The following is a 9892-nucleotide window of genomic DNA, read 5'->3' on the forward strand; positions in this document are numbered from 1 at the left end:
TACCTAATAAACTGGCTACTGGGTGTATGCTTGTGGTCTTCTGCTGTTGTAGCCCGTCCACTTTAAGGGTTCGACATGTGTGTTCTGAGATGCTCTTCTCCTCACCTCTGTTGTAACATGTGGTTTTTTGTGCTATTGTTGCCTTCCTGTCAGTTTGAGTAAGTCAAGACATTATTGTCTTACCCATCTCATTAACAAGGCATTTTTGCTCACAGAATGGCCACTCACTGGCTGTTTTTTTGTTTTTCGCACCAGTCTCTGTAAACTCTATAGTTGTGTGTGTAGATCTCAGCAGAGCAGCAATTTCTGAGAGACTCGAACTACCCCATTTAGCACCAACAATCATTCCATGTCAAAGTCACTTGGATCATATTTCTTCCCCATACTGTTGTTTGGTTTCAGAATCAGAATCAGGTTTAATATATTTGGCATATGTCATGAAAATTGTTGTTTTGTGGCAGCAGTACATTGCAATGTGTTGGCGTGTGGCCGAGTGGTTAAGGCGTTCGTCTAGTGATTTGAGGGTCGCTAGTTCGAGCCTTGGCTGAGGCAGCGTGTGTGTCCCTGAGCAAGGCACTTAACCACAGATTGCTCTGCAATGACACCGGTGCCAAGCTGTATGGGTCCTAATGCCCTTCCCTTGGACAACATCGGTAGCGTGGAGAGTGGAGACTTGCAGCATAGGCAACTGCCGGTCTTCCATACAACCTTGCCCAGGCCTGCGCCCTGGAAACCTTCCAAGGCACAAATCCATAGTTTCATGAGACTAACGGATGCCTATATATATATAATACATTGCAATACATAATAATTTTTTAAAACTGTAAATTACACTAAGAAATATATATTAAAAATTAAATTAAATATGTAGTGCAAAAAGAGAGCACAATAAAATGGTGATGTAGTGTACATGGCTTAATTGTCCATTCAGAAATCTAACAGTGGAGGGGAAGACACTGTTACTGAAATATTAAGTGTGCGTCTTCAGGCTCCTGTATCTCCTCTCTGATGGTAGCAATGAGAAGGGAGCAAGTCCTGGGTGACGGAAGTCCTTAACGATGGATGCCACCTTTCTGAGGCATTGCCTTTTGAAGGTGTCCTTGATGCTGGAGAGGCGAGTGCCCATGATGGATCTGGCTCCGTTTACAACTTTTTCCAATCCTGTGCAGTGGCCCCTCCATACCAGACAGTGATGCAACCAGTTAGCTATACTGTCTCCACAGTACAGCTGTAGAAATTTGCAAGAGTCTTGGGTGACATACTATATATCCTCAAATTCCTAATGAAATATAGCCCCTGTTTTGCCTTCTATGTAATTGCATCAATATGTAGGGTGGAGGAGAAACATTCAGAGATGTTGATACTGAGGAACTGGAAACTGCTCACCCTTTCCACTGTTGATCCCTTTATGAGGACTGGTATGTGTTCCCTTGAGTTCCCCTTCCCTCGACAACGAAAGCTGAAGGTCAGCCTTGCAGATTGCTCCACAATGCAGTCACCCAATCTGTGTTTGCTATCTCCATGGCAACATCATAGAACATAGTACTGGACAGGGCCTTTGACCCTTAAAGTGTGCCAACCATAAACCTTACTCCAAGATCAATCTAACTTCATCTCCCCCCCCCCCCCCATAGCCTTCCATGGAAACTCATCGGCAGATCAGGGGTGGAGAGGGTCAGTAACTTCAAATTCCTTCGTATTATCATTTCAGGGTCAAGCACATAAATGCCACTACAAAGAAAGCATGGCAACGTTTCTACTTCCTCAGATGTTTGTGAAGATTCGGCATGACATCTAAAACTTTGAAAAACTTCTACGGATGTGCGGTGGAGAGTATATTGACTGGTTGCATCATGACCTGATATGGAAATGCAATGCCCTTGAAAAGAAAGTTCCACAAAAAGTAGTAGATACAGCCCAGTCCATCACTGATAAAGTCCTCCCCTCTACTGAGCACACTTACGTGGAGTGCCATCACAGGGAAGTAACATCCATCATCAAGGATCCCCACCATCCCTTCCATGCTCTCTCCTCACTACTACCATCAGGTTCAATTCATTAGTAGTTATTACCCCTCAAACCTCAGGGTCTTGAAGCAGAGGGGATAACTTCACTCAACTTCACTTGCCCATCTCTGAACTGTTCACACAAACTATTGACTCACGTTTAAGGGCTTTTCATCTCATGTTCTCAATACTTATTGCTTATTTTTTTCTTCATATTTACACGGTTTGTTCTCTTTTGTTGTCCACCCTGTTGAATACGGTCTTTCATGATTCTACTGTGCTTCTTGGATTTACTGTGTATGCCTGCAAGGAAGTGAATCTCAGGATTGTATATGGCGATATGTATGTACTTTTATGATAAATTTACTTTGAACTTTGATTTTTCTTTCATCCATTTGCCTATCTAAGAGTCCTTTAAATGTCCCTTATGAATCGTCTTCTTCCACCATCCCTGGCAGGGCATTCCAAGCTCCCTCCACTTTCTATGTTAAAAAATCATCCCCCCATCCCCATACAGTACTCCAACCACTTTGGAAAAAATATCCCCCTTGTATTTGTCATTTCTGCCCTGGAAAAGAAAGTCACTAGCTATCCACTCTATCTATGCTTCTTATCATCTTATACACCTCCATCAAATCAACACACCCTCCTTTTCTCCCATGAGAAATACCCTAATTCACCCAATCTATCCTCATAAGACCTGGATAAGTCTCCTCTGCACCCTCTCTAAAGCTTCCACATTCTCCCTATAATTATCAGAGCATTTAATAGGTCTGCACCGTAGAAATTTATGATGTGGGGAAGCCATTCAGCGCATCACGCCTGTGCTAACCCAAACTCACTTTCCAGATCTTTATCTGTGACTTTGTAGGTCACAGGTCTTGAGTGCACATTCAGCATTTTTAAATGCAATAAAGATTTCTGTTCTTTTCACCCTTTCAGGTAGTGAGTTCACAATCTATCCCCACCACTTCCTTCTCTGCGTATCCTCCTCAAACATTCTCAACATCTCCTCTGTAAATCCGTTATTAATTAAGTTAAACACATGCCATATGGTTGATCTTCCTGCTGTGGGAAATATGTCCTGTGATATATTTTGAGTCCTTACAATCTTGTAACTCTCAATAAAACTGCCACTCAGCGTCCTCTGCCTCAAGTAAAGCAGCCTCAGCCCATCCAGATCTTTTCTCAGAGATAATATTTTCCAGTCCTGGCAACATCTTTACAAATCTCTCCCTGGCCCCCTCAAGTACATTCACATACTTCTTGCAACGCGGTCTGCAGACTGCACATTGCATGCTATCTTTGGCTTAAAAACTGTTTTGTACTCTTTCGTATGACAATACTGTTTTATTGAGCATTAAGTCCCAGCTCTTATATTCTAAATTGAGATATTTCAGAATACTTAACCTCTCCCTGTAAATTGGTCCCTTGAGTGCTGGCAGCACCCTCATAAACCACCCCTGCATTCTTTCCAGTTTAATAATGACTTTCCAAAACTGTACACAATTTTCTAAAGTGCAGCCTCACCAATATCTTGCTCAATTGCAATATAATGTCATGACTCCTACATTTGATTTGCCCCTATACTATGTACCAGGACTCTGGTATTGAACACAAGAACAAGGTGATCTGCCCATTGGAGCTGAATAAGCATGCGTAGAGCATCAACCCTCAGGAGGGAGGTCAAGGAGAGGATACTAACATGGGTTTCATTTATTTTGTCAGTAGATTAGGAGGATTTTGCAGAGACAGCGTCATCGGAGACCTCGTGCCAGAAGGTGAGGATTCTTACTGGCTGATAAATCATGTGCTTCTTACTGGATTTGAGATCTTAACCTTCAAGTATCATTTTCCTCAGAAGACCAAAGGCTGAGCTAGCACACTGAATGGTTCCCTTTCTGGGAGGTGACTTCTGATCGATAGAAAATGTTCCACATTAACCACATTTTGATCATGAACGCTGTTGCCTGGGGTTAGAGGGGTGGCGCCCACAGCAGGGACAGGATGGTAGAGGATTTCTGTTTCGCCTGTATTTGCTACAAAACTCATTCCTTGTATGCTTCAGTGATCTGGTTGTCAATGACTTGCAGCTGCTCAACATGGAAACATCAAATACAGGTCGACCTTCACTAATCCGACTACCTGTAATCCGGTTCCTTCGATAATCTGGCACTGATTATGCTTAATGTGATCCTTCTGTAATCTGGCATTTTCACTAATCCGGCACTCCTCAGGTCCCAATGGTGCCGGATTAGTGAAGGTTAGCCATTGCTCAATGTGATCCTTCTGTAATCCGGCATTTTCACTAATCCAGCACTCCTCAGATCCCAATGGTCTTGGATTAGTGGAGGTCGACCTGTACATGTGGCTGTCCCATCACTGAGGCTGAAGTGAGCTTGATCCTTTCAGTCAGGAATGCACAAAAAGAAGAGGGAGATCATGTGACTCTTTACACCTGCCCCTCTGAGCAAAATAAAGTTTTGTGCAGAATCCTTTCCTGCCATCCCACAATGATCTGACAGGAGCAAAATTAAAGACAATAGTCTATGAGAAATATAGGAAACATTTTGAAAATTTCATGCAATTTCTAGAATGTCAAGATCATCATATGAAAAACAGAAAATGCTGGAAAGACCCCGCAAAATTAGACAGGAACTGCTTGGCTTTGCTATTAAACAGATCAGATATTGTCTGAACTGATTGTTTCAAACATTTTCTAAAAATTTTTAACAACACACACGATGCTGGAGGAACTTAGCAGGTCAGGTGGCAACCATGGTGGGAAGTAGGCAGTCGATGCTCTGAAAAGGCTGAACCCAAAATGTCCACTGTCCATTTCCCTCCCTGGGTCAGCTGCCTGACCCAGTGAGTTCTTCGTGATTCCAGTATCTGCAGTCTCTAGTTTTTATTTTAGAATCCCTGCGACTGTAGTTTTCAGGAGTATTTTTATGCCCTGATCATCATGACAAGCTATTCCACAAGATCTCAGTTATCACAGAGTTACAGAGTTACACAGCAAGGAAACAGGTCCTCTGGCTCAACTTGTCCATGCCAACCAAGTTGCCTTCATGAGCGAATCCCATTTGCCTGCATCGGTTCATATCCTTCTAAACCTTTCTTATTTACTTATTGAAATATCATCTTAAATAATTCTCTCTGGAAGAACTTGTTCTTCCGAAAAACTGCTGGAAAATGGAGCAAACAGAAAGGCCATGTGGTGTTGGTCTTTGAAATAGCGGGTGATTTTTAAAGCTGGTGTGTGCCAGGAGACCAACCTAAGCTGATCTACCTGTGTGTGAATTTAGTACAGCTTTTAAATTCTCAGTTGATGAGATTACACAGAAACTGATTAACAGTAAACCTAGGTTTTAATAACAGATAGGTGATCACAGGAAGATTTAATTAATAGGTTAGGTCTTAATTACATAATAAAACGGTTATCCAAGCACTCTAGAAATGAAAGGGTTATCGTATGAGGAGTGTTTGATGTGTTTGGGCCTGTACTCGGAATTTAGAAGAATGCAGGGGGATCTCATTGAAACTTATCGAATGTTGAAAGGCCTAGATAGAGTGGAGTGGAGAGGATATTTCCTATAGCAGGGGAGTCTAGGACCAGAGGACACAGCCTCAGAATACAGGGAAAACTATTTAGAATGGAGATGAGGGTGAATTTCTTTAGCCAGGTGGTGATGACTCTGGAATTCATTAACACGGGCAGCTGCGGAAGCCAGGTTAGTGGGAGTATTTAAAGCAGAAGTTGATAGGTTATTAATTAGTCAGGGTATGAAAGGTTATGGAGAGAAGACAGAAGAATGGGGTTCAGAAAGAAAATGGATCAGCCATGATAAAATAGTGGAGCAGACTCAATGGGACGAATCGCCTAATTCTGCTCCTATGTCTTATGGTCTTATGACCTAAGTCTAACTTAGCTAACAGTAAATCCAATTTTCTATTACAACAATGGATGCACACTGTAACATAATTAATGAAGTTCCTGAAACTCGGGAGTTGTTACTGCTGCATTCTACATCTCTACTTTTTAGCTTTGTGTGGTTCACTGTTACCGCGTTAACAAAATCCATATTAACAAAATCCACATCCCTATTTACTGGTTACCTACAATAGTAGGCTTGCATTTATTTGGTACTTATCAACTCATAAGCCAAAGCACTTTATAACTACAGACCTTTTCTTCAACAGATGTAATGGCCACTGCAATATAGGGCAAATATGCACATAGAAAGCTCTCATAAGCAGCAAGTTAATGTTTACAGAGCAAAGAACAATCTGCTAGGGGAACTCATTGGATTGAGCATCATCTGTAGGGGAAGGAATTGCTGACATTGTGCCAAACTTGATGTCAACTAGAGATGTCAACAATTCCTTCCTCCCTTCCACAGATGCTGCTCACTGAGTCCCTCCAAGAGGTTATTTTTCACTCCAGGTTCCAGCATCTGCAGCTGCTTGAACTTCTCTAATGCTTTTAGGAATGATCTCTGTAAACTAAATATTGGCCAGGATATATGAAGAAGTGCCATTTGATTTTAATATCCAGCAGAGCGTTGGAAGAAGGAATTTTAGTTTAATATCTCATCTGAAAAATGACATCTCCAATGGAGCAGTGTTCTTCCCAGGACTAGCAATCTGGATTTTTGTGCTTAAGTCTCCGACCTGTAACCTTTGGATGGAGAGGTTTTACTGGAAACTAAAGCGTCTCCAATAATTCTTTGCATTACCATTCATTTCAGTAACATGCTCCAGATAGAAAAATATCTTAAGAAATTTTTATTTCTTGGTACTCTTTCTTCCTATGAATTATGCTTGGTATAAACAGAGAGAAAGAAGGGAGAGAAATTCTGACAAGAATATATAGAAGGGGCATCAAATGAATCCAACAGGCCTTAGTTCCTCTATAAGAGACGTCATCAATCAGGTCCTCATCAGAGGATCAGAGGTGGAGAGGGTCAGTAGCTTTAAGTTCCTCAGTGTTATCATATCAGAAGATCTGTCCTGGCACCAGCATCGAGAAGGCATAACAGCCCAACTACTTTCATAGAAAGTTGCAAAGATTCGGCTTGTCACCAAAAGCTTTGACTAACGTCTATAGATGAACAGTGGAGAGTAGACGAACTGGTTGCATCACGGGCTGAGTATGGAGGAATACTGAGTATAGAAATAAAAGAGGCTTCAGGAAGGAATGGATACAGCCTAATCCATCACAGGCAATGTCATCCCCATCATTAAGCAAATTCACATGGAGCACTGCTACAAGAATGCAGCATCTTTCATCAAACAGCTTAGGAGAGTGGATGGTGCCTAACGGCAACTCCTTTGCTTGCACCTTCGGAAACAGCGCTATTTCCATCTTTAATATCTCTATTTTCCCCCTTCAGGGTTCTTTTGAAGACTTTGACCTGGAGTTACATGCTGACTATGATTCTTTGTGGGAATGGGACCCACTCTCGGGGTTTCAAGCTTATTCGGCACGCCAAGGGTGCGGCCTAAAAGCTTCACTCGTCTTCGGAGGTCCAAGATTTCGTGGCTCTGGAGACAGGGGATTCAAGGTCGGTGACTGGGCAGGAGATCGATGTGTCGTTGGAGATGGGAGATCTAAGGCTGTGTGCCCAAAGACCCGAGACCTTTGAGCACAGAGCTCGGAAGAAGCGACACAACAGACTTTTAACATTGTAAACCAATGAGTTGTTTGTTATGTCTCCCCTCTCGCTGTGAAATGGAGATACCTCTTTCTCTCTAATTAGGGAAAGAGAGAGCCTGTGGTATGTCGAATACCGGGTGAACGAGCAGTCTTGGGGGTACTGCAAGTCTGTGTCTTTGCTGTTACTTTGCTCACGCTTGAGTGCTCAGTGGCAGGTGCCAATGCTTTTTTTGCCGGTGGGGGGAGGAGGGATCGTTGCTCGCTGCTGCTTACGCGCAGGAGGGAGGGGTGCTGGGGGGGTACTTTGGGGTTCTAACATTTAGCTGTCATTCATTCTTTGGAAGCACTCCTCTGTTTTTCATGGATGGTTTGTGAAGAAAAAGCATTTCAGGGTGTATATTGTATACACTTCTCTGACATTAAATGCACCTTTGAAACCTTTGAAGACCTCTCCCATCCAGGTCATGCTCTCTTTTTGCTGCTGTCCCTTATGTCAGAATGCTGTTTCTGGATTTCAGTTCAGCATTCAACACTGTTGTCCCATAGGAGTAGAATAATTTCTTACTCCCTAGCCTAAATGCAGCTCTGTGCAGCTGAGTGCTGACCTTCCTAACTAACAGATCTCAGACAGTCAGGATGCACAACCACTCCATCATCCTCAACACAGGAGCCCCCCGGGACTTGGGGTGAGCCCACTGCTACACACTCTGCTCTCACGTGACTACATGGCCAAACACCCGAGTAATCACATTGTCAAGTTCACTGATGACACAACAGTGGTGGGGCTCATCACCAACAACAATGAGATGGTCTACAGAGAGGAGGTGGAGGAGCTTGAGGCCTGGTGCCAGGCAAAAAGCCTCTTCCCCAATGTCAAAAAGACAAAGAGGATGGGTATCTTTACATCGACAGCACGGCAGTGGATAATGTGAACAGTTTCAAACTCCTCTGAGTGCACTACCGGTCAACCCATGAACAGACGTTTCTGTGACTAGCATCACTTTATGTACATACAACCAATCAAAGTATATCAGCTATCTTATGGATTTATATTTATTGTGTTTTTTTTTACTATCACTGTTTTTATCCTATTGTGTTCTTTTTTTTGTGCTGCATCGGATATGGAGTAACAATTATTTTGTTCTTCTTTACACTTGCGTACCGGAATGACGTAAAACAATCTTGAATCAAGCAGGGGGTTACTGGAAGGATCCCAATCCACCTACTGTTTTTTTTTTGGCTCTCCTCCATTATGTCTTGTTTAAGTTTGGAGAAAATAAGGAGTCAGACGTTTGATACATCTTTTAAATTTGAGCAAACTTTGCGACCTTTTATTTAATATTTTCATATGATCTAATTCTTTTTACTTTTCCAGGTAATTATTTTTTCATCTCTGCAAAGTTTTAGATTTGACCAGAAGGATTTTCACTTTTTTTTAAACTGCATCCTCAAAATGGACTGCCCAGTCCCCCTTTTTTTGTTTGTTTTAGGTTAGTTTAGTGGGTTTTTTTTCTCAATAACAGGAAATCTTGAGTTTTTTTTTCTACGAACTGTTAAGAGAAGTGTTTCTTTTCTTTCCTTATATTAGCTTAATACTATATATGATTTTGACAGTGTATATTCCTTTGTTTGTAATATTATTGAGATATGTATTTGAGATAACTCTCCTCTGGTTTGTATTTATCCTTATTCTTTTAAATCAATAAAAAAAGATTGGAAGAGAGAGAAGCAGGAGGTACAGAGCCCTTGCGTCTCACACCTCTAGGTTCTGACCCAGCATGGATATCTTCACTCACCATAAGTCTGAACCAATTCTACAAACTACAGACTCACTTTCAAGAACTCTTTACAACTCATGTTCTCAGTGTTCCTTTTAATTTGCACAATTAAACTTCTTCGCACATTGGTTGTTTGTCAGTCTTTGTTTATGTATAGTTCCTCATAAAATCTGTTGTGTTTGTTTATTTTCCTGTAAATGCCTGCAAGAAAATGAATGTGAAGGTAGAATATGGCAACATATATGCACTTTGAAAATAAATTTTACTTGGAGTTTGACCTCAACATTGCCTGTTATCACTAGTCAGGGGACACAGATGTCCAGAATTAACTTGCTGAATACTTTGCATTAACTAGTGTGCATTATCTTAGAAGAAAATCATTAAAAAAAGCAGATTTAAATCTGATATCAAAATAGAAAAGACTTGAAACACTCAACAGACCAGGCAGA

The sequence above is a fragment of the Mobula birostris genome, chromosome 4 (genome assembly GCF_030028105.1).
Source record: "Mobula birostris isolate sMobBir1 chromosome 4, sMobBir1.hap1, whole genome shotgun sequence".
Taxonomy (NCBI): domain Eukaryota; kingdom Metazoa; phylum Chordata; class Chondrichthyes; order Myliobatiformes; family Myliobatidae; genus Mobula; species Mobula birostris.